We start from the raw sequence: 26,989 nt of genomic DNA on the forward strand, positions 1-26,989 counted from the left end.
TTTTTCATTTAAAAATAGTTTTAAAGTCTTTTTTTAATAAGCCTGTAGGGAAAAATGGAGATAAGTTCCAAATATTACATTTTTTTTCTTAAATCCAGAATACATCACGAGTCATTAAGTACGATGCTAAACAAGTAATTTATCATGTGCCCCTCACCCTCTACACTTTATTATAAATCTCTCTCTCCTCTCTCATGCACACAACCTTTTAAAAAAGTACATGCTTATTCCTTGGAAACACGGCTGTCTCCAATTCTTAATTGTTCATCCTTACAAGATCTTGCCCAGCAGGGCCTGGTCTTCCAATATACTCAGAATATGACTGATTGATCATATTTTTCATTCATTAAGTTGTGTTCAGACCCACCCAGGCCCAGGTCCCTTAAAGCAATTCTCTGCTCTCTAGTTCATGTCAAAATAAAAGCTCCTGCAAGCATGTACTTACGACTTTAGACACTCACAGAGTGTCAAGATTTCAGATAATTCCTCATATTCTTATACATTTCAGACAAATGTTTCTGCTGTTGTTTGATCTAGATTTTTTCCTAAAAAGAGCAGTGAAATAAATATCCCCAGGAAGCAACCCAGCTGAACCACACAAATCAGGCAGTAAACCAAGAGCTAGGTTGACAGAAGGGAATACAAGGTAAGTCTGTCAGATTTCATATAAGTTTCTGGAAAATAGGCATGTTAAAGCCAGAAATCACTGGGGCAGGAATTCCAAAGGACTGAACCACTGTGTTCCAATCTATACAGGCCTTGGCATAATGTCACAGAACTTTCCAAAGCAGACAGAATTATGTCAGCAACCTGAAATCGGTGTTCTTGTTGCCCCTTCCCCACATTATTTTCCTGTCCCAGTCACTCAGTCCTCCACCTGTGCCGTGCCCCATATACATCCCTCCACCCCAGGGAGAAGTCAATGCAAACCACAGTCCTCCATTCTGTACCGACCCATGGAATAAGAATGCACTTGGCACACTGCTTTCAGATCTGAAGTCCTGGGAAAGGCTTAGGTCTACCATGCTTCCTGCCCACTGTGCCCAGGCCCTTCAGTCCAACAGGACCACCTGGTGCCCCCTGCAGGTCCTCATAGGATAACATGCACACCAGGACAACCAAATGGGTCCTGGACAGGACAGCTCCCTTCCCCTTCTCCACCCTGTGTACAAGTGATCCCACTGCTCTCAGCTCAGCTCTCAGCCGCTCCCCCACCCTTCCCTGCCCTACCCTCCTCACACAAGATCTCTGCATTGGCCTCTCTGGAGTCAGGCATCCAGGCCACCACATCCCTAGCTCTGAGCGGCCCCACATCACAGATACACACTTATCTGTCAGACACCACCAGGCCAGAGGCTACCCACGATGCTGTGAAGGAAGAATTCTGTACCCTTTTATCCAACAACTTAAAACCCTGTCGAGTTGGTTTTTTTTGGGTTTTGTGTGTGTGTGTGTATGTGTGTTTTTTTAAGATTGTATCTATTTGTCAGAGAGTGAGAGAAAGAGAGCATGAACAGTGGGGAGGACAGAGGGAAAGGGAGAAGCAGGCGGGGCTCAGCCAGCCTTCGTTTTACAGATGAGTGTATGAAACTCAGCAAAGATCTACTTGTCCCCAGTTGTGGAGCTGGTCAGGAACAGAACTGGTAAGCCTCATGTGCCACGATACGGTTTTTGAGTGCAGGGGTGTAAACCAGCCCTTCTCAACCTGTCAAAGGTCGATCCAGGCATAGCGAGGACCTGCAGAAGATCACCTTTGTCCCCCCAGAGGGTATTTTGTCCCTGACAAGGGTACCTTCCACACTCCACTTGGGATCCTGCAATCCCACCCAGGACTATTGAAGGGGGAAACTCACGACCTATACCCAAAGTTTATCTCATGTTAGAGCAACCATATGCTGTCCCTGGAGGGCTCCAAGAACCCCCAAGCAGTTTGATGGTGCAAAGACTTACTGGAATTTTCTACATTAATTCCTTATCCAACACTTTAAAAATGCAAAGTTTATAAAGCCAACGGGTGTAAATAAATGAGAATTCATGCAGGAAGATTAAACACAGCTCTTCCTCCCGTCTTGCCGGACCCTACCTTCACCCCACCCAACTGCTGGGGGAAAAATAAACAATTTAAGCGGCAAGACCAGCAGCGACATGCCTGCCTCAGAAAACGTCAAATGAGACAATTTAAGTGACAAGGTTTCGACACTTACATTTTATCAACGCAGGGGAGTGGCTAATGATAAGAAGATATATTTTTTTCAAGGACTCACCTGAATTCTCCGTTTATGTAAAGAGTCGATTTCCCTGAAGATATCCTAAAGCATCTGAGAAGCCTTCCAGCAGCAGTACCTACAACAGTAATAAACATCATCGGGATCAAGTTATGTTAGAGATGTCAGTTTCTGGAGAAAAAAAAAATCTCTATCTATACATTTGGTCATTTCCCCCCACACTAAGCATGAAAGGAAGTAACTCAGGAAACAATGAATTTCCGCTACAACACATGGGCTGGAATTCGCTGTACCAACAGGGAATTGAGGTCCCAAGACAGTTATTTCAAAGACCAAAATTATGTTACTGTTGGCAAAGAGGCAGAAACACATTTTTCTCCCCTTCCCTGTGGTAGAAGTGCTTAATGGCTTCAAATTTAAACAAAGACCAAATATATACATTTCCTCACCCACCTGCTCCCACCCCCAGTGTTTAAAACAAAAATTAGGCACACTTAGCCTTTTTAAAATTAGCTTATATGAGCTCTTCTAGTCTCGTTCACCCTTTTCTTACTTAGTTTCTGTAACACGTCTGCGAAGTGGCCCCTTCTCGCTTCGACTGATCCCATGTCATTCCCAGTTCCCTGAGCCATTCACAACTGACCACTTATCACCTCAGTTCCTGGAAACCCAATCGGAAGCAGAGAAACACCAACATCAACTGCAAAAATCAAAACGTCTCAGCCACAGTTAAACAGATCTCTGAGTTACAACAGACATGGGAATCGATGAAACAGAGATCCAGGTAGAGAATGAAGTATTCATACGAAATAGACCAAGTACATGGAATCCTATCTGGGGAAGCGTAGGAGACTGGTTCATGAACGGCGCTGGTTAGCTACGGAGGAGGGAAAAGTCTAGATCCCTACCTGTGGAAAAATAAACTCAAAACAGAATCAGATGAGAATTAGAAGAATATACCAGTAGTTCTGTAATATGCAGACAGAGGAGGCCCTTCTAAACATGACATCAGGGGCGCCTCGCTGGCTCCAGGTAGAGCACACAATTTTTGATCTCTACAGCCCACGATGGGTGTAGAGATTGCTTACAAATAAAATCTTTAAAAAATTAGTAAATACAGGGGTGCCTGGGTGGCTCAGTGGGTTGGGCCTCTGCCTTCAGCTTAAGTCATGATCTCAAAGTCCTGGGATCGAGCCCTGCATCCAGGGCTCTGCTCAGCAGGGGGCCTGCTCCCCCACCCCCCGCCGCCGCCTGTCTCTCTGCCTGCTTGTGATCTCTCTCTCTGTCAAATAATAAATAAAATCTTAAAAAAAAAAAAAAAGTAAATACAAAAGAAACCGGACATCAAAAACTGAAACTACAAGGGACTGAGATATATGGCTGGCCACCTTTTAAAAATATCCAATTTATGAAAAAAAAAAAAAAACTCAAATTTATGAACGGCAAAATTAAGTTAAAAAAAAAAAGCAAAGAAAAAAAGGTGAGATTTCCATCAAAGGGTGAAATAAGAAACTACCTAGTTTTACCTATTTCAATATTTTATCTAAAATATCTGGACAGCAGACATACAAAGGTTGCTATCCTTATTAAAAAAAAAAAAAAAAAAAAAAAAAAAAAAATCAAGCAGTAATACTTCCCTTGAAATGGACATAGCCAATAAACTTTCCATGAAAAGAATTATAACAGCAATAAACATCTGTAAAGATAATCAAGTACACTAACAATGAAAAAATACAATTTAGACAATTGAGGGTTTTTTTAACCTGTCAGACTGATAAAAATGTCCAAGACTGACAATAGCAAACGTTACAGACATAGCTCATCAGGTAGCCCACCACGTATGTTATTTTGGCCACGTGTAAACTGAAACATTCTTTGATGTAGCAATGCTACCTCTAAGAATTTACTCAAAGCAAGTAATTGTATAAGCAGAAAGATGGACTTACATAGCATTATTAGTAATTATGAGAGGAAAGAAGTCAATGCCCTCTAGGTTCACAAGAGAGACACGTGAAATAACCCATACAGACTCTGGAAACAATGATGGAGATCTGTATTTACTGATGGGAAAAGATATCCCTCCATATGACCAAAACAGATAAACGACCACGCGCACTAGGATTCCATTTGTATGTGCGTGTTCCCAGATGTCCGAAGACTTATCTAGAAGGATGTTTATCCAAATAGTTATAATTACCTCTGATTACTGGAATTTTAGAGGATTTTCACTTCTAAATACTGTTTGACTTTCTTAAAATGAGCATGATTTTTTCCAAAGAATACAATGAAGCTATATTTAAATACCACACTCAGCTGTCGGGTGTTTCGCTACATAGATTTCTACCTGCTTTCTGTCAGCTTTCCTCTCCACTTACTGACATTTTTATCATAAATGTGCTTGTAATGAACACCAATTACAGTTCCCGTCCTCGTCTCCAGCTCCTGTTCGTTCCCCAGGGCCACTTGATCCTTGCATTTGCGTTCCTAAGACACACCTGTATCCATATTACAAATGCTCCCCGCCTCCACCCTTTTAAGGTGAGCAGCTCCATTCGGTTGGTTATTCGTAACCCAACCAGTACCACAAAATACAGCGCTGCTTCTTATTTTCCACCTTCTCAATCATCCCATCCCATTTGCAAACAGAACAGTAAACCCTATAATCACAAGAATGAAGATTTATCACACAAAATGTCATGGGATGTTTATGACCTCCAGCTGAAGAAACTGAAGCAAGAGCCTCAAAGCCAGTATAACAAAGGCAAAACTGCTTCAAGAGACAGGTAGATTCATTCCCTGACTAATAAGAGAACTGATGAAAAGACTATTTGAATAAGAATCAAAACAAATGGGACATACTTGTCCACATGGGCCGTTTCTATGGTTAAAATATTCTCCACTATAATGTTTTAACCACTTCACTGATTTATTTTTATTGGATTATGTTTATCTATGAAAAGCCTTTTTTTTTTCTATTTAGACTACAAAAATACAGTAATGTTTTCCCATAAAGGGACCATTATGTTCAATTTCTCTCCAGCAAACAAATTTATTCTTCTTGGTGCCCTACTTTTAAAGGTTGAGAAGTTCCATATAATGCATGAATCCTCTTAATACCATAATTATAAACCTGGTTAAAAAGCTATAATCCCTTGTAGACATACAAATCCCTTCACAGGTGTGTTGGATGTAAAGTACAAATCTAATTAATCCTTCTCCATCTCCTGGAGGCTCCCTCTCTCCCAAAAACAATGTCCCTAGAAAGTAGACAAAAGGACAAGAGCTACTATCCAATTTCAGAAATGAGTAATCATGAGACTAAACCAAGTATCTGTGTCTCCAGGGCATAACTCAGACAACTGCATAGGCCACCCAGTACCATCCACTGGCCTCCTTCTTCTCACCCCTCCTCAGTCCAAAGGCCACTTTCTAAATGGATGATTGGGGGCAGGGGAGTGGGAAGCCAGACAAGCCTACCTCTGAGGCTGAGACACCTCCGAGTTTGAGACAAAATACTGCATTTAGGGGAACACAGTGTTTAAATGTAGAGACTGATCCTGCCTGGATCTGTCATTTACTCGTCATTTGGCCTTGATGTGCCTTAACCTCTCTGTGCCTCAGTTTCCTCCTCTGTAATAATGCCCAGCATAAGAGCTCTCATGAGGATTCAAGAAGACAGACTCTTGGGGCACCTGGGTGGCTCAGTGGGTTAAGCTTCTGCCTTCGGCTCAGGTCATGGTCTCAGGGTCCTGGGATTGAGCCCCGCATCGGGCTCTCTGCTCGGCAGAGAGCCTGCTTCCCGGAACCCTCTCTCTCTCTGCCTGCCTCTCTGACTACTTGTAATCTCTGTCAAATAAATAAATAAAATATTTTTTTAAAAGAAGAAGAAGAAGAAGACAGACTCTCTAAAGCAATCAGCAATACTCAAGAATCAAACCTGATGAGAGCACTGATGGGAACAGCCCAGGGCAAACTCACTGTTTATTGCCTGATCATAGTAAGGTTGCGGAAAGAATTCTGAAACAGAATACGAACCTACCTAGGACACTTACTCACCAAAAGTGCTTATTTTTAACATGCGTAAGACCCTTCCAATTAAATAGAAACTTAAGGGGACCAGCAGCGGATAATTTAAGGACCTCTGCCTTATAATAGACTGCCCTGAACCATCATCTGGTAGATCATTTGGCAGCCCCTACATTGGAACTTTCCTGAATCTTCTGTGAGAGGCACAGGTAGATGTGACCAAAAGGCAGCAAAAGCTACTGACTCATCACCAAGAGCAGGACATCATGACTGGACTTAAGTGATTCTGTATCCTGGACCACATGTTACTTGCTCCAACAAGCTTCAACACACCTCTCAGAATCCTTGGCCACTCATCACCAGACCAGAGATAGTAATACTTACATATTTCAGATGTATAAGTGAAATAAGAATGTACAGGAGCGCCTGGGTGGCTCAGTCAATTAAGCGTGAGTCTGGCTCAGGCCAAAATCCCAGGGCCCAAGGATCAAGCCCCGAGTCAGGATTCCCTGCTCAGCGGGCAGTCTGCTTCTTCTTCCACCTGTCCCCCTACCGCTTGTGCTCTGTCAAATAAAATCTTTTTAAAAACCCGAGAATATATAAAGTTCTTAACTCAGTGCCTACAGCAAACTGCCCCCAAAATGGTATATCCACTACTGATTATCATCTTATCAGCACTGAAGAAACAAAACGCATATTAAGTAATCTGAGAACGTACGAGATCATTTTTCACCGTGAGGGTTTTATGGACCCTTGTTTTCCACATTCCACTCGGCAGAATCCACACAGGAATGTGGAGCCAAGGTGAAGGGGAATCTGAGGAGGCAGGAAGGTCTAGCCGTCAAAGGCCTGCGCAAGGCTTGCAGCATTAATCTCACTATGTGGTACAGACCTGAAGCAGCGAAGAACATCTCCCTCCTAACATTTCATTCAAAGACAGGGTACAGTGGGGCACCTGGATGGCTCAGTTGGTTGAGTGTCTGGCTCTTGGTCTTGGCTCGGGTGGAGGACTCAGGTCAAGATCTCGGGGTCCCAAGATCGAGCCCCATGTCAGGCTCCACGCTCAACGTATTGTCTGCTTGGGATTCTCTCTCCCTCTCCCTTCACCCTAACACTATCTACATGAGCCTAAAAATCCGGAGATGGGCCCATATGAACACATCTCAGATACGTTTACTGTCCAGAGTTAACAAGGTGCTTTTATAACATAACAGCAAGCAAAGCAGAGGAAAATCTAAATTTAGTTGAAGATGACAAGGGTACACAGTTGACCCTTGAACAACATGGGTTTGAACCCTATGGGTCCACTTATATGTGCCTTTTTTGGGGGATACAGTTCCGTACTGTACGTGTATTTGCTCTTGTGATTTTCTTTTCTCTAGCCTACTTTACTGTAAGAGGGCATAGCATATAATACATATAACATCAAGCTACGTGTGGACTGTTTATGTCAACAGTAGGCTGTATCAGTGGTTAAATTTGGGAGAAGTCAAAAGTCCCAAGCAGGTGGGGCGCCTGGGTGGCTCAGCGGGTTAAGCCGCTGCCTTCGGCTCAGGTCATGATCTCAGAGACCTGGGATCGAGCCCCACATCGGGCTCTCTGCTCAGCGGGGGGCCTGCTTCCTCCTCTCTCTCTGCCTGCCTCTCTGCCTGCTTGTGATCTCTCTGTCAAATAAATAAATAAAATCTTAAAAAAAAAAAAAAAAGTCCCAAGCAGGTTTTTGACTGGGGGAAGGGGTGGCAACTTCAACCCCAGCGTCGTTTTTAAGTCAACTGTGTTACTTTGAGTTTGAAGTCAGCACTTAACATTGGACACATATTACTATTAATTCTTCAAACCAAAATTCTAGAAGCTAATAAACCAAGAGCCCTTCAGGATCCCTAAAATATAGACAGGAAGAGGCAAAGAGTCAAGAGAAATTCTGAAAATAAAATTCTACCCATTTCCTGCAACACCTACCACTTGCCAAGGATTTGTCCTGCTTTTTACCTGAAACCATGAGAAGTTTTCCAGTCTAAAGACACCTCAGTGTTTATAGAGTCCAGCTCTGCTGTCAGAAGGTATCAGACTCTGAAGGGAAATGTCCAATTCTGTTTTCATGGCCTCCTCCCTGCGGACTTTCCAGCTCAAGGCTGGGTGCTGGGGTCAAAAGAAACTCAACCTCTCTTTCTCTGTCAAGTAAACAAATAAAATCTTCAAAACAAAACAAAACAAAACTCAACATAGCACAAGCTCAAAGCATCAATATCAAAGGCTATTGGAGACGAGAAATGATAAGCTACCTTGCTCTATACTGGGCAAAGAGAAAAGCTCCAGAAATCTCTTTGTATTCCTCTCAGAGCAGCATTCCAGCAAACTAGGAAGTCACAACTGTTACACAGAAAAAAGGATTCTCAGTATCAATGGGGGAAAGGCTGGTTTAAAACACACTAAAGAGTTTCTCCAACGTAGAACATTTTGGACCCTTTAAAGTGCTAATATTGATTGTGAATGAGTAGCTCCAACCTTATTTGTACCCAGACTCCCTTACTCCTGGGGTCTATGTCCTGGGACAAGCCCCTCACATGACAGTTAGGAAAAAGTTATAATTAGATTTTTATGCAAATGATGATTGAAGGTTTACTCTGCCCTACTACATTTACAATTGTACCAAGCACAATGCCCCTAAAGGATCAGTTAATCATGCAAACAGTGTTAAGGCAGAGCACAGGGAAACACGTGTTTACCACGAGGATTGGAGAGGTGCTAGGATTACACAAGTTACCTCACTCCCTCTCTACACTCAACCCACACAGAAAAACTTGAGAAATGCCTTGAATTCCTTCTTGTTCTGTAATTCCCTGTTCCTCTCCTCTCACAAATTCACAGACACTTAGAATCACTCCAAATTAATAATAGGAGTAACTAGGATGTGCAGTTCATGGGAACAGCAACTACCTTTGGTGCAGCCGCTCAGCAGCGTGGGCCCAAAGGTGCCCCACCAATACTGAACTACGTGATGAGAGCAGTAAGTAAGAGAGCTCATGTATCACTAACTCACCATTTTATCAACTAGCCAAAATATGCACTGTACAGGTTTCTCTATTTTAGACTGACTCTAAAATGCTCAAATTTCGGGGTGCCTGGGTGGCTCAGTGGGTTAGGCCTCTGCCTTGGGCTCAGGTCATGATCCCAGGGTCCTGGGATCGGATCGAGCCCCACATCTGGCTCTGCTCAGCAGGGAGGCTGCTTCCCCCTTCTCTCTCTGCCTGCCTCTCTGCCTACTTGTGATCTCTGTCAAGTAAATAAATAAAATCTTAAAAAAATAAAAAATAAAAGTAAAATGCTCAAATTTCCTATTTCTTTTTCTCAAAATGTTTTATTTATTTTCCCTCATTTCATTTTCACCATCATCTCCTGCACCCCCCTCAAAAACTATGTTTTTCCTTATGGCTTTTGGGTCAAAAGGAAAATTTTGTCTCTGGACTACTGTATTCAGTATATGGTTACAGCCAATTGTTCTCAATAAAAGCCCAATTAACTACCATTCAAATGACTAGGACTTCCAATTAATCAAAGCTATGAAGAGAGTCTCCTTTGGGGAAAGGAAGAACAAACACATTTATCTTTCAGAAGGCTGCAATCATACACCAAAAAGCTTTTATCACCAATTTGCTGAAAAAAAGCAACTGAGCAGGGAGTAGGATATCAAGAAATATCCTATGTTATTAATTTCAAGGCTCTGAACATAATATTTACAAGATGCTACAACACCTTCAAATGAACAAATAAGAAGTTCAACATTTTTCCAAACTCAATTCACTATGACAAAATCGGTCAAGGCATTTTAGAAAAATTTCTAACAACTGTGTTTTTTCCTTTAAGGACAGGGGAAGGAAAGAACAGGGCAATTCTGCTCTAGTTGCTCTTTGGTCACCCCAAAACTTAAATTCATGAGACTATTTCCAATTCACATGTCTGCTACAGAGCCATTCATGGCCAGGGTGTTCCTATGGGTAGTTCCCAATCTTAGCTGGGCTGTGTTCCCACCTATTAATGGCAGTCCTGCATGCCTCCTGCATGCCAGCTCTCCCCCAGACCCAGACTAAACCAGCTGGGACAAGCATTTGAGTTGTGTCCTCAGCTCCCAGGTTGCAGGAACCTACTTCTTCACCTCCCACCTTACTTGTGCTGAAACTCAGAACCTGAAACTCGAACACCACCCTCTGAACTGCTTCCCCTGAGGTGGCCTTTGGCCTCCAGTCTCCCATGCCTCAAATGTGCTCCCCACACCACTCTTCACCTGCCTTAGCATCAAGTTCCACCTAGTCTGGGGGGAATTCATCAACCACAACTCTCCTCTGTGCTTAAGCATGTCACACTGAAATCATCTAGTTAGATGTATATCCCCACCAGATTGTGAGCTCTTGGAAGCAGGGGCTGTGGCTTCCCCCATAGTCCTAGCCTCGGCTAGAGCACAGTTCCTAACACATCAAGTACTCACATATCAAAAATATCTTGTATGAGGGGCACCTGGGTCGCTCAGTGGGTTAAGCCTCTGCCTTCGGCTCAGGTCATGATCTCAGGGTCCTGGGAATGAGCCCCACAACAGGCTCTCTGCTCAGCAGGGAGCCTGCTTCCCCCTCCCTCTGCCTACTTGTGATCTCTCTCTCTGTGTCAAAGAAATTAAAAATCTCTAAAAAAAAAAATACATATATATATGTATCTTGTATGATTAGTAACTCCAAGACACTGGATTGGGGGGAAGCTTTAAAAGGCTGGAGTACAGCTACACAGTCAGGCTGGGCATCAGGTGTCAGAGCGTGTGTGTGCCTAGGTATGTGTGAGTGTGCATACATGTACAGAAGAGAAGGGGCTGCCTTGTTCTGGGATCACACTCCAGCCCTGTACCTCTAAGTCAAGGTCCCAGTTAAAGCCCCTTTCCCTTTTTTAATCTCAGGGATTGGCTGAAGACCCACTCTTCCGCCACAAACCTTTAGGAAGTTTCTCTCCTGTTTGGCTTAGTGTCAATTAGGGAACTACACTATTTAGTATTTATTCCCTCTTTCCTATCCCACAAGCAAACAAAAGTTTTAGGAGCTTCAGTGATTAGCGATTAGGACAAAAAAATAACCCTCTACAAGCTATGATCCCATCCTCCACCCCTAAAGCAAACCTGTCTTCTCAGTCACTCCAGCCTGACTCTGTGGGAGAGCACCAAGCCATGCTGAGTACTAACAGTGGAACTGGACGTACGAGAAGAGGCAAATGTCACCATCGACTCTCCGAGCATGTCTTAGAAAGGTGGGGCAAAAAGCTGTGGTGAAGATACCACGATGGGACAACCGTACAGTGTCACATTACTGGCACTCAAAGGAAATGAACTGTCAAGTCTGGACTCGTCAAGAGGACTTGGAGGAATCTTACATGTCTATTACTAGATGGAAAGCCGATGTGAAAAGGCTACCTACTGTAGGACTCCAACCATAGGACAATCCAGAAAAGGTACAACTATGGAGACAATCAAAGACCAATGGTTACCAGCGACTGGGGAGAGGGAGGCATGAAGAGATGGAGCAGAGTTTTTAGGGCAGTGAACCCGCTCTGTATGATACTGTAATAGTGGATACACGTCATTGTACATTTGTCAGCGCTCATGGAATGTACACCACGGGTGATGGGCAACAGTGAACCCGAATGTGAAGTATGGGCTTTGGGTGATTCTGATGTGTCCACACGGGTTCACTGATTCTAGCAAACAGACCCTTTGGTAAGGGATGCTGGTGGCTGGGGAGGCTGTGTGCGTGTGTGGAGAGCGGGCATATGCAAACACTGCATACTTTCTGCTCCATTTGCAGCAAACCTAAAAGTGCTCTAAAAAAAGTAATCTATGAAAAAAATTAAAATTAAAAAACTTTTTTTTTTTTTTTTAAGCAAGAAAGGAAGGTGAGGTGTTGGCTCTCCATATGCCTCCAGTGGCACCAAAGCCAGGGAAATCCCTCCAGGGGCCTCACCCCTGTAGGGAGGAGCCCAGGGACAGATGGAGGGTGAGACAAGGAGGGCTGGGCGTCAGAAACAGTGATGAAGAATCAGGAACCACCCCTATGTGACCTGTCGGTATCCGAGTAGTGAGGTTGAGCAGCGGCTACCCAGGAGCATTCTAACCTGCCAGAACGGACCCTAAGTAGTTGTAACCTCCCTACTTTAAGTCCCACTGCCACCCTGGCCTGTAATTTGAGGGCTACTCCCCCATACCAGCACCTTAAGAACAGCTTCTAGAGTGTAACAACTCAGCTAAAGGGCGTGAAGAGAAAAATGTAACTTCCTCAAGTGGGAAGCCATCTGGCTTTCCTCAGCAGTGGAAAACTCATCAACTGGAATTGAGTATCACAAGGCTGCAGCCAGCAGAAGGAACAGGCAACCTCTTTAGGAGACGTGCTGAGCACCCATGAACCCGCAGAAGGGCTCATTCCTCCAGCCCCCCAAGCATGGCATTCTGGGTGCCGTGAGCCAACATAGGACAACATAAAAGCAATGCAGGAATCAAGGTGCACTGTGAAATTTCATCAGCCTCTGGGCAATGTAAAATAAGGACTGCAAACAAGAGCATCAGGTCATTTGGGAGGGATGGTCTGGCTCATCAAGTACAAAGTAGCTACTCAGGTTCACACAAAGTGAAAGTCAGGGAACACTTACTTTTTCTAAGTAAGAACCTATCATCACTTGGCTCTGATTAGGAGCTATTGTATCCCTCAAACTTCATCTTTCAAAAGCATTTTTGCTGCCCGAACAGCTCTTACTATGTGCACTTGGGTCTTCATAAATTGCCACCTGATATATTTTTCAATAAATTAAGTCCCTCTTATTTTTCCTCAACTGGCCAATGACTCCTTACCTATTAATAGGTTCCCCCTCCTCTTGCTGTTCTCTCAATCTTGCAGATTTCTCTGTGTAATCTGGCAATTCATTGTATTATGTTGCATTCATTCTAATACAGGTTCTACAGGGTTCTAGGACTATGACAGGTAAGATATACTCCCATGCTCAGTGCAGAGCCCAGTGCTGGGTTGCCCAGGGCCAGGGGGACCCTGGTTCCCTTACACTCCTGCGGACTCAACATGGGCAGTGTGGGTCCTCTGATCCTCACCTCACCCCCGTGCAAAAGGCAGAGAGGAGAACATCCCTCACAAGCCAACCCAAGGGCCACAGAAGCATAAAGCCGGGGCAAACATGCCTGTAACAAATACCAACTTTCTTCTTCCCATGTGTGACCTTCTGGCTCTATAATTTGGCTTAAAATCTGTAATAGCAAGAAAGAAGACTCACAGGGGGCTTGGCTGGCTCAGTCGGTGGAGCATGCAACTGTTGACCTCAGGGTTGTAAGTTCAAGCCCCACCACGGGTGTAGAGATTACTTAAAAATAAAATCATTAAAACAAAAGAAAGCAAGGATCCACAGCTTTCCTGTATTCCTTTCAGGGCATTTTTGCCATTCGGAATTATAGTACATGGTTTTAAAACAATGGCTTCAAATTAAGTACAGTTATTTCTGAGTAATGGAGTTTCAGATCTTTTCTTTACAACTTCATGCACCATATAAACACTAAAGAGTTCCTGCTAGAAAGTTCAAACACCCATGAAATAAAGGGAGTATTTTAATGAACCCCTAAGTCGACATCCCTCTGATTCCATGGTTCCCAACTGACGGGCAGTCATTTCACCCAGAGCCTCTCCCCTCTCTGTGCCAATCATCCTCCCTGGCCATTCATTTGAGGCAAATTCCAAATACCATACCATTCCATCCTCACAGTTTTATAAAACTGGTATTTTTCATCAGAAAATGAATAAAGTTGTCACTTCAAAAAAATTTATCAAGTTAAGCCTATCCAAGTTCCAGCCACCCCATTTCCTGTTGCACACAGCAAGACACAGATGACCTAACAGGGACTCAGCAGGCACGAGGTAGGACTCGTGGCAGCAGAGGAGCTGCTGGCTGAGTGTGGGCAGGACAGCTCGTACCACCCCCGCCCCGCCCCGCCCCGCCCGGGCTCTCTGCCCAGAGAGCCCTCCTCCCGAGGAGGAAACTCAGGATGTGAGGTCTCTGAGGCTCCAGGTCATCTGCTGGGGCATAACTAGGACTTTCGACTTTTATATGTTTCTCTGTCATTTCCAGCAATGGCTTCACTAACCAGGGTAACTTAGCCTCTACTTGCTCTTCGTGAAAAAGAACAAATACATATTCTAGTATTAAAGTCTTCTCTAGAACCAAGTTTCTTCCGTAGGATGCTTATATTTAAAAAACAAAAAAAGAATGGGGCATCTGGGTGGCTCAGTGGGTTAAAGCCTCTGCCTTTGGCTTGGGTCTGATCTCAGGGTCCTGGGATCGAGCCCCACATCGGGCTCTCTGCTCAGTGGGGAGCCTGCTTCCTCCTCTCCCTCTCTCTCTCTGCCTGCCTCTCTGCCTACCTGTGACCTGTCAAAAAATATCTTTAAAAAAGTAAATAAACAAAATAATAAAAAACAAAAAACAAACAAAAAACGAAAAACTTTTCAATCTTTTTCTTCCTCAATCTCCTGAAATTTAAAAAAATATGTACATATATGCAGAGTAGAATCCTGCTGGAGTCGCTTGTCTCTATCCTTAGGGAATCAGTAAAAGCAATTCTCTTGCTCCCTCCCTGCCCTGGGATGAGATGACCAGTCTCCCCACAGAACTGAGCTGTTAAAAAACACTAATGTAGGTGGCCAGAGGCATTTGGGGAAGGAGGACTCCCTAGAGGGTACACTGTGGTGCCCTCCAAGGTAACTGAAATCATTAAAAAATTATTTTGGACCAACTCATAATTCAAGTTGGTCAGGGCATTGTGCAAGCAGCGTAGCTCACGGTGGACTTCGATTCTCCGGATCTGTATTACCCCACATGAGGCTACTAGCCATACAGAGCTGGGGAACACTGAACGTGTACCTTCTCTATATCAATGTGTGCAGGGACAGGAAGTCCAGAGAGCTGGAAGACTTACAAAGTCTTACGAAGACTTTACTTCTCACAAAGAATAAAACGCTTCATTAATAATTTTTATGTCTTTTGAAATATGAACATTTTGATGTACTGGGTTAAATAAAATTTATTTAATTTCACCTTTTTACTTATGTGGCTATTAGAAAATCTAAAATTTGGGAGTGCCTGGGAGGCTCAGTGGGTTAAGCATCTGATTCGGCTCAGGTCATCATTTCAGGGTCCTGGGATCGAGCCCCACATCGGGTTCCCTGCTCAGTGGGAGGCCTGCTTCTCCCTCTCCCTCTGCTGCTCCCCCTGCTTGTGCTCATCTCTCTCTCTCTCTTCTAATTCCTTTTCATAACGACATAAATATGTTTCAGGTTAACCCAGCCTCACTAGTGTTATTTGAACATCACCCCAAAGCTAAAGTTAATTCACTTGGACTTGTTTTTAATGATCTTGTATACTCCCCCTAATGGTTCCTGACAATTCCCATTAAGACTTGAATATTTAGGTGTTTCAGTAAGACCATTACAGCTACCCTGAGCATAAAATACCACGTAATCATCAGATAGACCCCTTCAGAATGAGAATCAAAACATTTAAATGCTGTGCTATTTAAAAAGCAATTCCCAGTCCATATTTTTAATCTCACAATCAGAATATGGTAACATTTCTTCTGGCTATCATGACCTTGGGTATTAGAATTACACCCTATGCAGCTGAGAAAATATACAGACCCATATTTCTACTCTAAGACAAGGGAGGGCTGGGCATTCAACATAAACCAGGAGGAGAGCCACTCACCTGCCTTCTACTGGTTTCCAGTGAATGAAAGCTTGAACATCTGATTTAACCAAGTATTGAACACTGATTTTTAAGTTTTATTTTTTTTAAAGAGAGAGAGTGTGCACAAGTGAGCAGGAGGGGCAGAGGGAGAGGAAGAGAGAATCCCAAACAGACTCCACACTAAATGTTCAAACCCACGTGGGGCTCAATCCCAGGACCCCGAGATCACAACCTGAGCGGAAACCAAGAATTGGCCACTTAACTAACTGAGCTACCTAGGTGCCCCTGAGTTTTGTTTGGTTTGGTTTGGTTTTAAAGGGAAGTCAGACACTATGCCTGACCTCTTGAAGGTCAGTAGACTTTACGGTGCTTCCCAGTTATGTTTTCCTAATCATCAGCAGGGATCAGAGTAAGTTGGACCTTTTCTGTTTTTCCTATGACTCCAAGGAAATAGAGGAACTAAGTAAAACCTCCATTATCTAGCCCAACGCACTCAAAAGGTGGTCTGCCCACCACCCGTGTGTAACTGGTATGCAGTAAGTACAGAAACGGAGAGTAAACATGTGGAAGCTATTATAGCAGTTCAACAATTTACACAGGCTAAATGTGATTTTAAAATGCTTATATTTTGTATTTTTTTCAAATATTTTATTTTTATTCCATTTTACAGAATTAAGCCAGCCCAAAACAAATTATAAATTGAATAACTGACCCTTCATTTCAGAAACACTAAACCCAACTCACCAGAATCTCCAATTTTCTGGTCACCTCAGTCTACATGGTTAAGATCTAGAGTCAGAAGGAAGCACACGCGGAAAGGGAGCTGGGACTCTGTTTTTAGGGAAGAGAAACTACCGCTCAGGAGAGGGTGAGTCCAACAGAACAACTTGTGAGACGTAGCTCGGATGAGGGTCTGTATCACAGTCCTATTTGCGCATCTACATTGACAACGCCCTCCTTCTTCAGTTATAGAATGCCATGGATTAGAAGCCACATGGTGCTGCTATAATCCTGTGGTGATGGGTCCCAGTTTCAGAAATACCCAATTATATACAAACTCAAGTTCATATGGGGAATGATTACACCTCAACGAAGCACAAATGTCAAGTGTTCTTTCCCCATGGGTGGAAATTCAAGTGTTTTTTAAAAGCCAAGTGGAGATTAAAAGCTAAGAACTCATAGGTAAGGAGCTGATCCCTAAGCACCAAGCAAGTACAGAGTGTTCTGATCAACAGAAAAATGGACAGGCAGCCGCTGAAGAAGGCACAACAGAGCCGGGAAGACAGATGATTCCCGAAGCTATCAGGACATCCAGCAGCAGAAGTGTGGAATGACTCTCAGACTGGCAGACACTTCAGTTACATTTGGTCTCCGCACTCACTCCTTAGCCCTGGCTCAGCCAATGGAGGGGGTCCTAGCAAGGCTGCGTCCCTCTGGCAGCTGGGACCCAAGGCTGAGGACCCGAGCAGGGAGCCAGGCAGCTCTGCTCCCTCCCCAGGGCCGGCAGCCATCTAGGAGCCTGGGCAGCCACTTCCCCTCCAAGCCTCAGTGTCCTCATCTGTACAGAGAGTTAATAAGCAATACCCCTCGGGGTTAAGGGAGAGTTGGTTTTGTTGTTCAAAGATTCAGGAATTCCAGAAAGCTGTAGACTGAAGGAAAGGAGAAGCCACAGCCCAGAAGAGGAGGGGATTCCTGGGGCAAGGGAAACTTATGGGAGATGGGAAGGGGGAAGACACTTCCAACCTGGAGCACTTCCCCAAGCCTGGACATTGGCTGTGACAGAGGAGGGAAGCCTGAACATGTGGCACCTCGGGGACCTGTGTTTTCCACGAGAGATGGGAGGAGCATGTGCTCTGAAAAGGGGCTACTGAGGAGGGGATAGTGTAAAAGGACTTAAACCAAGGTGCATACTGCCCAGAAGAACCCAGGCATGCACGGACCAGAGGCCCCTAAAAGGACACCACATGGGAAGAGGGGGTGGTCATAATATGTACGTCCCTGATGGGTCCCCAGAGGTGGCCATGAGGCCTTTGTTCACCAGGGCTCAGGGTGAGGGCACCAGGGAGCTCAAGCCCCACAGAAGAGGCCTACTGGAAGGTGGAAGTGAAAGTGGGGAGCCTAACCGCGTGGGAGTTTTAATACGGAGGTTTCAAGTGAGGTCAAAGAGCAGGCAAAGGACGTGTATGTATGGTACCATCAGGGTGAGTAGACAATGTCAAGGGGCACAATTTCTGGACAAACCACACCTCACTCAGGGTGGGGCTGTGACAACTGGAAGGTAAGGCGGTAACAGAGGGCCAGTCAGGAGTCCATTCCAGAGCTGGGATGTTCACAGGATCAAGGGCAGGGGCACTGCAGCTTGGACGTGGGGAGACATATGGGCTCAGCTGGAGGATTCTATCCCATGGGCATGATCTTGCCCTTGAGTACTTGCACAAAACTCTGCTGTCCCAGAGAGTACAGCGGTTCAGCACCGAGGCTTGGAGCTCTGTGCATCCACGCAGCAGGGCCCAGAGTTGCCCCTCAGAGCATGAAGCTTTCCAGCACTCTCAGAAGGAGGCATCAAAGATGGACACTCCACCCCGCCCCCGGCTTAACTGGCCTGACACCCTTCCCCAGGGAAGCCTTGTGAACCTGAACCAAAGGGCTGGTGTGCACTTGTGGGCCGTGTAAGCAAGAGTAGAAAAATGGCTGATGTGCGGTGGACTCTTGTACAGAATAAATAATGGCTTTGAGGGGAAAAAGAGAGAGTGAGAGAGACTGGGGAAGGCCCAGAGCAGCTTCCTAAAGAAGCCAGGGCTGGCCAGAGAGACGCCTACAGCTGAGGAGCAGCCACCGGGCCAGGACAGAAAGGCACAGAAGGAGTGGACAGACAGAAGGAGTGGTCGGGAGGGTAGCTGTGTGGTGGCAGCAGGGAGTCAGGTGGCCCACAGGGCAGGAAAGGATGGGGCCGGGAAAGGGGGCTGGAACAAAAGTACTGGGAAGCAGCTTTTGGGCACAGTTTGGTCCCTGACAGAACACACAGTGAGCAGACACTACTTCTCATGTACTTGCAGACTTCTGGCTTGTACCACATATTCTGGCGTGAAAAGTCTGGCAGAGAGAGGGGTAAAAAGGTGTCATTTAGGAGGGGGTGCTGTCAGCAGCCCACCTAAGGGGACATACATGGGGAGAAGCCTCCAGACAACAGAAAGCCCCTGCCAACTGAGTATTTCTTTTGAGACAAAGGCTGTGCATAGTGTCAAGCCCAAGAACCCAGAAGGAGGAACCTAACTTACAGAACTAGAAGGAAAAGAGGTACATGTTACGTTCCTACCAAGTGCCAGGCAAGAGCTGCAGCATCCCCACACCTCAATGCATGGGACACAAAGAGAATGAAAGGCAGCCCAGTCCCTGTCGTGCGCTGGGATATTGTGATTCAAAGGAGAGGGGAAAAAGTGGACTGCGAGAGACCTGGGCGACTTTTCCACCGAACAGAAGAGACATTTACTATTAAGGATTTTTTGGTTTAAAACTGGTTCGTGTATTTTTCTTAAAGATTTTATTTACTTTTTTGACAGAGAGACACATAGACAGAGGGAACACAAGCAGGGGGGAGTGGGAGAGGGAGAAGCAGGCTTCCCACTGAGCAGGGAGCCCAATGCAGGGCTCGATCCCAGGACCCCAGGATCATAACCTGAGCCAAAGGCAGACACTTAACGACTGAGCCACCCAGGCACCCCTGGTTCATGCATTTTTAGGGGTAATAAATACTCTTCCAAAAAGAACCTCCACTTTTAGAGTTGCATACAGAAACACATACACGTGTACACACACAGATGAAATGCTAGGTGGAGGGTTTACTTCAAAACAACTGAGAGGAGCATGACGGATTACAGACAAAGCAAAATCGATCATGTGTTAACCATGGGAGCTGGGTGATAGGTACATGGAGGCTCACACTGTTCTTCTTACTTCTGAGGATGTCCCCCATTTCCAATTAAAAAAAAAACAAATTGAAGGCAACACAGGAAGTATAGTACATTGTGTTTCACCTAATTGTGTTAGGACAGTGACATTTCGGCAACAAACTCCAAACTCTGGAAGAAGGAAGGTGTTTTGGGCTTTAAAGGCAGTTTCTGCAACAGTTCCATTTGGGAAGGAGCAGTTCGAGTTTTCTAAAGAAGCAAGACTTGCTGGTGTACATACATGCAATCACACCTGAGAAGGTCCAGGGACTACACCTGCTCCAATAGTGTGTCACCCTGACATCAAAATTTGGCACTTTCCCCTCTGATCACATGAAGTAAGGCTGACTGATTCACAGGCATGAGGGGCAAGAGACTCTTGTCACGCTTTGTTGCCCAGTTGAGGAATCGAGCAATGCCAAGATGAAATGTCAGGCCCATCTCTGGAGCACTATCACTGTGACTGGCATCCCCATTTTAAAACCACAAGAAAGATGGCAAAAATCCAGGGGGAAGAAAAGTAGGTAATACCTGCTCTAAAAGTTAATAGCCCATAATGGTGATTTGATAATCACCAACAGCCCTCAATTAGTAACAGTCAACGGACCCAGCCACCACCCCTCCCTACATACACACACCCTTCCATCACCAAACTCAGGACATCTTATGCTACCACTTTCAGAAGAATGGTCTTAAGCCAGTGGTTTCCAGCCATGGGCAACTGGCCTTCGGGAAATGCTGGCATTGTTTGGAAAAATGTTTGGTTGTCACAATGGCGGAGGGGTACTACTGGCATCTGATGGTTAGAGACCAAGGCCATTGTTCGATATGCTGCAACACAAAGAAGAGTCCAACAGGACAAAAAGTGATCTCAACTAAAAAAAGGTCAGGAAGCTCAAGTTGAGAAGTCCTGGCTTAAGCAAGTAGAATTAAGTGTTAAAGGCATTTCCAAACTGGTTCAGAGAGGCAGGGAGGGGAAGAAAGAGACAGGGAGTCAAAGAGAGATAAGGAAAGAAAAAGATAAAGAACTGACACGGTCTTTTACAAATCTTTTATATATTTCTATTAATATTCTTTAACCAGACTTGATATTTGATGCCACATTCTCTAGTGTAACTCTCTTTTGTCCACTAACACGAGGAGCCAAACACTTGAGAGGCTACAATTGCCAAGACCAATATTTGCTTTTTCCCAACGGCCATGTTTACCCAAGATTATTCTGCTCTTGGTGAACTAGAAACCAACTGGCTGTTGACACACTTGGAAGAGGGCCAAGGAATAGTCTGGCACCCTTCCCCATGGGAGGCAAAGGAGAAGTGTGGTCCAAGAAGATCTGTAAAAACCACCTAAGGTTTTAGATGGAAACCACTTTGAAATCACTTTGGAAATAAGGTCCTATCAACAGGGGAGTCCTGTTAACATTTTCAATAGCACTGAAGTCTTGAGAAGAGTAAAGAAAGGGGGAAACCACAGGAAGAAGAAAGTTCAGGAAGAAGGAAGAAAGAGAACAATTAATCCCCAGAGAATTTAACAGAGCTTGGACTTGAAGAAAGCAGAAAGGAAAAGCCACTCACACATGATTACTGTTCCATCAAGTGTAGCTCTAAAGCCAGGAGGGATGCTCTTTAGCTCGTTTGTTAGCTCTGAAATATAACCCACAGCTAACCCCCACAATGATCAATAATAGCTTCTTATTTGAACTCTACTGTTTGCATTCACCTGTGTGGTGTGTTTACATAAGAAATTCGGGCAACAGAAATTCAGCTGCACCTAACCTCACACTCACCAGATTTCTCATGTGCCACAGAGTTCTGTAGTTGACAGCCACTGCCCTTTACCACAAAGACTGAACTACAGCTGCAGTAACTATCATGAAGTTCACCTGCTTACATAAGCAGCAAGGATTTCTGGCTTAAGACTGTGCCAACCTTGCCTAGGAATTCCAGATGCTACCCCTTCGGGAAAGTGTGGGCACTACAGCGTGCCCGAGATGGCAATCTTAATGTCCTAGCGATCCTGGGTGCCAAATGCTTGGGCTTATGTTCCTGCCTCTAGAGGAAACTTTCTCAATCTTTTGGCCTTTCCTAGAAAGGAGTTGAGGCTTTAGACCCAGAAAGGTCAGGCCAGAGATGCCCAGCCCCAAGTATCCATGACTTTGGGGTACAGAGGACAATGTTACAGCAGACTCTTGGCCCTCCCGTAAGGACGGAGACCCAACCTGTAGCCTGTAATGGTTGAATAGTGGCCTCCGAAAAAGATATGGCCATGCCATGATCCCTGAAGCCTGTGACTGTGACCACATTTGGGGAAAGTTATAGATTTACACATTGGTATTGAGAAGTGATCATCCTAGATTACACGAGTAGTGTAATCTACTAGTGTCCTAAATCCAATGGGAAGTGCCCTCGTAAGGGCCAGAAGAGAACACAAGGAGAAGGGGAGCCCATGTGAATCTCCTCCCCAGGAGTTTTATCAACACAGGAAGATTGACTCATTCAAGAAAGGAGACTAGAAGTCAATACCACCCCCAGACTCTGACCCCAAAAAACCCAGCTATCCTTCAAAGAGTCAGTTCATCTTTCCTAAAAATCACATATTCTTCCCCAAGAGGCCTACATCCTCCTCCCTTTCCCTATTTACCACGTTTAGGCCTGAATTCTCAACCACCTCTCCCAATTACTCATTTTTACCCTATGTGTATCTCTCCCAAGTCCATGAGGTATACAGGTTAATAAACTGGTTTTTCTCTTTTTAGTCTTTTATTATAAGGGGTCTCAGCCAACAACTCACAAAGGCAGAGGAAAGAGTACCCCCCAGCACACCTAAGTCACCCCGTTTGTGGTAACTTATTAAGGCAGCTGTAGGAAACTACCACATGGTCTAATACCGGGCTTGTCCAACCCCGGCATCTCAGAATGGCCCAGTCTAGGACACCTAGGACAAGGACATCCTCCTTCCCACGGTCCCTAAAGAGCTGAGTGAAATGGAATTGAGGCCAGGTGTTCAGCCTTGAGGGTCAAGGATCTTTTCCAGAGAACTAGCTCTGGAGCATGGTATAGAGAGAGTATTTTTGTCTGGCATGGAGCAGAACACCACCCAAAGAAACAACGCTTCCAAAAGGGTCTGTGAGAACAATCCCAACACCTCAGGGGCCTTCTGATAAGAGACTGTCATCATGAACCACCTTTGCTGCCGTTTACTAAGGATCTCCCAAGGGCTGCACACTAGACGCTTTCAACAACATTAAAAGATAACTACTTAGAGTTTTGATTTCGTTATTTTCTGCATTTTCTTTAAATTGTCCCCTCTTATATATATAGGCCTGAAAACACTTGCTTAATGTAGCACCCAAGAAGAAAAAGGCCTGGTTGGCTTGACTCCTGAGGAAACTGAGGCACAGAGTGGCTTGGGTAGTCTCCCCCAAGTCACCTGGACAGTCAGGAAGAACTAATACCGTAACTGCAAGCCAACTCTGCGGCCCGTGTCTTCATCACCGTGCCCACACACTACTCTGCCTCCCTACACCCCATGAAGTCTGTCCCTTCCCCTCCAGCACATTCCCTACCAACACCCAGCCCTACCAGGCCTGCCCCAGCTCCGTCCTCCTACAGCAAGAGTTCCATTCCTTGCCTCAGCCTTGGGCACCACCAGACCTCTTTCTCTTGGCCCCAATCCCTTACAAAGTTTAATTCGACAGTAATTAGGTATATAAAAACATTCATGTCCTCCATCAAGGGCTCAGAGAACTCAATTCAATAGACAACAGTGACATCTGAACAGTTACATCGTAAGAACTACAGAGGACAAGAGGAAATTCCAGAGCTCTTAAACCAAACTGTCCTCTTCAGCTACAAACCAGCTCAGAGGCTTGTCAGAGTTTATGATCCCCTATAAAGGCTCACGGTATTCAAGCAAGATCCTGCCACTCTTTGTCAGAAATATCACCACCCCAGGGGAGGCATTCTCTGCTAACCACTCCAACCTCTTTCAGCCCAAATCCACCCACCACCCCCTCCCAAACAGTTCCACTGAATCTCTAAGACTCAAAGGTTTACAACTTTCCCCCTAGGTGATACCTCTAAGGGAAATACTTTGACAAGGTGTTTCAGACATCGTTACAATGCCAAGTCCCTGAAATCAGCAGTAACAGCAAAATAGGGAGATCCATTCTCACAGAATAATCTTAGATGCAGAAGTGCTTTCAAATATAAAGATGCTCAACATTCATTCTTCAGCTAGGAAGAACGTGAACACAACTTTATGATCCAAAGAAGGTGCTAAGTTAAAGCTGTTTTATTTTCTCAACTGGGTATGACACGGCCAGAAAAATACTGTTTATGAGAACCTGAGAAACTGCTTGCTCCATAAGAAGTGGAGAAAACAAAAGCTAAATTGTCCTTATAGCATGACCCCAATGTGTCAACCCAGGAAATAAACAAACTGACCAATCCCATCAGGGAAAACAAGACAGGAAGTTAGTCAAAACACAGATTTCTCTGGAGTGGTGGAACCAAGGGTTTTTCCTTCTCTTTTACCTTTTAATATTTTTCGTGCATTTTCTAAAATGAACATGCATCGCATTTAGAGTTGAGAAAAAATGAGCTTCACGTAAAACAAACCAACCAACTCCTATGGCGGCTGAGTCCTCAGGAGTGACTAGCACAGCGCTCCTGGCCAATGGGCACTGACCTCCCTCCTCAGCCTCCAGGGCCGCTTCGCTTTTCCCCATGCACTGCCCTTCTGGCACCTTTCCTTCCTTCATGTTCCCAGCATCTGCCTCACACCCTCCCCTTCAGTGCTTCTACACGTGCAGGTGTGTGCTTCCCTCCTCCTCTCCCACACTGGGAAGGAGGTTCCAACAGGGCATGGGATTTCATCTTGCCGTGAGTCACTCCGGTAAACCTGGTGCCTAACAAAGTCTCTGGCAGATCCTAGGGTTCCATCAGTGTTTGCTGAAGGGATGAACAGAGAAGCCTTGTACATCTCACTACCTGTAGCCTCCTTGCTAACCCTTTCCCTGGCGGCCTGCCGCTCCCGCTCTCTTACACCTTACCAGGGGTCACCCATTCCCACCTGTTTTCATGGAACACATGCCTGGCCTCATAAAACATTTGCCATCTCTACTTATTTCCTTGCCACCTTAGCAGCAACAGCCACACCAGGTCAGCAAAGATCACTGACATCTGAGAGCGTGTGCATGTCCTCTCCCCTGCCCTTACCATATCCTGGAGAGGGGGCTCTGGTCATCACTCTCCTTTCACAAAGGCAACTGGGGCTTAAGCAGGTCAAGGAGCGTGCTCACTTATAGGCAGGAAAGAATAAGGGCTGGCTGACTCCAAAGCCCGGGACTGGGTGAGGCTCTGCTGGGGCCAAGAGCCAGTTCGTCTGGTCTCTGCAGAGGATGCTAAGCTTCTTGTGGGCAGAAGAACACATGCTGCTCCTCTGTAAAGGTGGCCCCGACTGCCCCACACAGCACACATTACGATTCTTGCAGATTTGAGCTGCAGAGTGGTTTTACTGTGCACTGATCCATTATGTGGGCTAACCCTCCCATATTCAGCGTTTAAATGGTCTGCCTGGCAAAACGAGGGTCATCCAAACAAGTTTCAATTCATTCAGATTAACATGGCTATGCAAGGAATTTAAGGGTCCAACTGTTGGCCAGACAGTGCCCCCCACCAAGCAACTGATCAGAGGCACTTAATTAAGTTGTATGTTAATTGTTGCTCTTAAATTAGCCATTAGCACAGATCCCCTAAAAACCGGCTATTGGGCAATGATGTCAAATTTCTGTCACAGATCGTATTTCAAAAAGCTCTTTTAGGGACATCATCTGTCATCCAGCACAATTTATTATGTAAATGCTTTCCTATTTTCAAATTTTCCCTAGAATTCTCTAAATGAGGTAACTTTCCACTATTCGAAACTCATGAAATCTTTTCTATACCCAATGAGTATTGTTAACGCTCCTCAAATTAGTTAGGAACTTGGCTCACCCTGCCAAGTCAGTGGAAAGTTTGGAAAGCCCTGAGTGTTAGTGAGGCAGACCCACAGAGTCTCAGCACTCCCTAACAGCTAGTGTGGGGCTGTGGCTCCTCAATCCCTAATGAGTGGACACACAGGCATTAGCACACACCCTCCCCGCCACCTCTCTCCCCTCCTCGGGCTATTTGCACAGGCAACAAAGGGGGTATCTGTAAGCATTGTGCAGAGCAGGTGTTAGCCAGTGGGAGGCAAGCTGCATCTTACATAAAGAAAACAAACAAACAAACAAACAAAAAAACTAATGTGCTCGGGAGAAACAACCCAGAAGCAGGATCTGTGATAAAATCTGCAAGGTATAAAAGTGCAGGAGGGTCTAACCTGTAGTGCCAACAGAACTTCCTTTTCCAGATCGAAAATCTTGGTCATTTCTAGATGGAAATGAGCATCGCCACCACCACAGGAACAGGCCCACTCGGACCTGCCCAGGGAGGATTCTGAGGGTCCCTCCTGTTCCCTGTGAGACCAGCCTCCCAAACCCATGTGGAAACTGGAAACCTGGGCTGGCTGACCCACCAAATGTTTCTCATCAAGTTTACAGGGGTGCATCCTGTACGGGGAAAAGCCCAGACAAGGCTTCTGAAGGACAAAGTCTGTCCCCATCTTGCCTCATACAAGACATGTGGCTATAGTGTTTAAGCCTCTTAGTCTCCCTCCCTCCCGGGTAAACTAGGACTCGCACTGCTTAAAGCTCCAACCCTGGATGATGTCAGGACATGTGCAATAATTTCAGAAGTTGAAACACTGCCACTGAGAAGATGCACCCTGTTGTTGGTTTTTTTTTCTGTTTTTATTGGTTTTTGTTGTTTTTAATTATAAGTTGCCTAGGGATTCATTTAATGGCCCACCAAGTAGGAATGACGTGTGTGGCCCAAGCTAGGCACTGGGAAATATGGAAAAAAATAAGGCCAGGGCTTCGCTGTGGAATGAGTGCCCCAGTGATGGGAGAGGGGAGACCTACCAATAAGGTCAATAAAATGGGAT

General features: G+C 45.1%; 1 protein-coding gene across 4 annotated transcripts in view; it reads right to left on the reverse strand.

The window, feature by feature from the left end:
• TLN2 (talin 2) overlaps positions 1 to 26,989 on the reverse strand; it is a 412,475-nt gene that overhangs the window by 242,802 nt on the left and 142,684 nt on the right. For all 4 annotated transcript variants that reach the window (XM_032864802.1, XM_032864799.1, XM_032864801.1 and 1 more), the window contains one exon: positions 2,265 to 2,343. The gene's annotated coding sequence lies outside the window, so the exon portion shown is untranslated. The remainder of the gene's footprint in view (positions 1 to 2,264; positions 2,344 to 26,989) is intronic.

This window comes from Lontra canadensis, unplaced genomic scaffold (assembly GCF_010015895.1).
Source record: "Lontra canadensis isolate GAN:19392208 unplaced genomic scaffold, GSC_riverotter_1.0 scaffold28, whole genome shotgun sequence".
NCBI lineage: Eukaryota > Metazoa > Chordata > Mammalia > Carnivora > Mustelidae > Lontra > Lontra canadensis.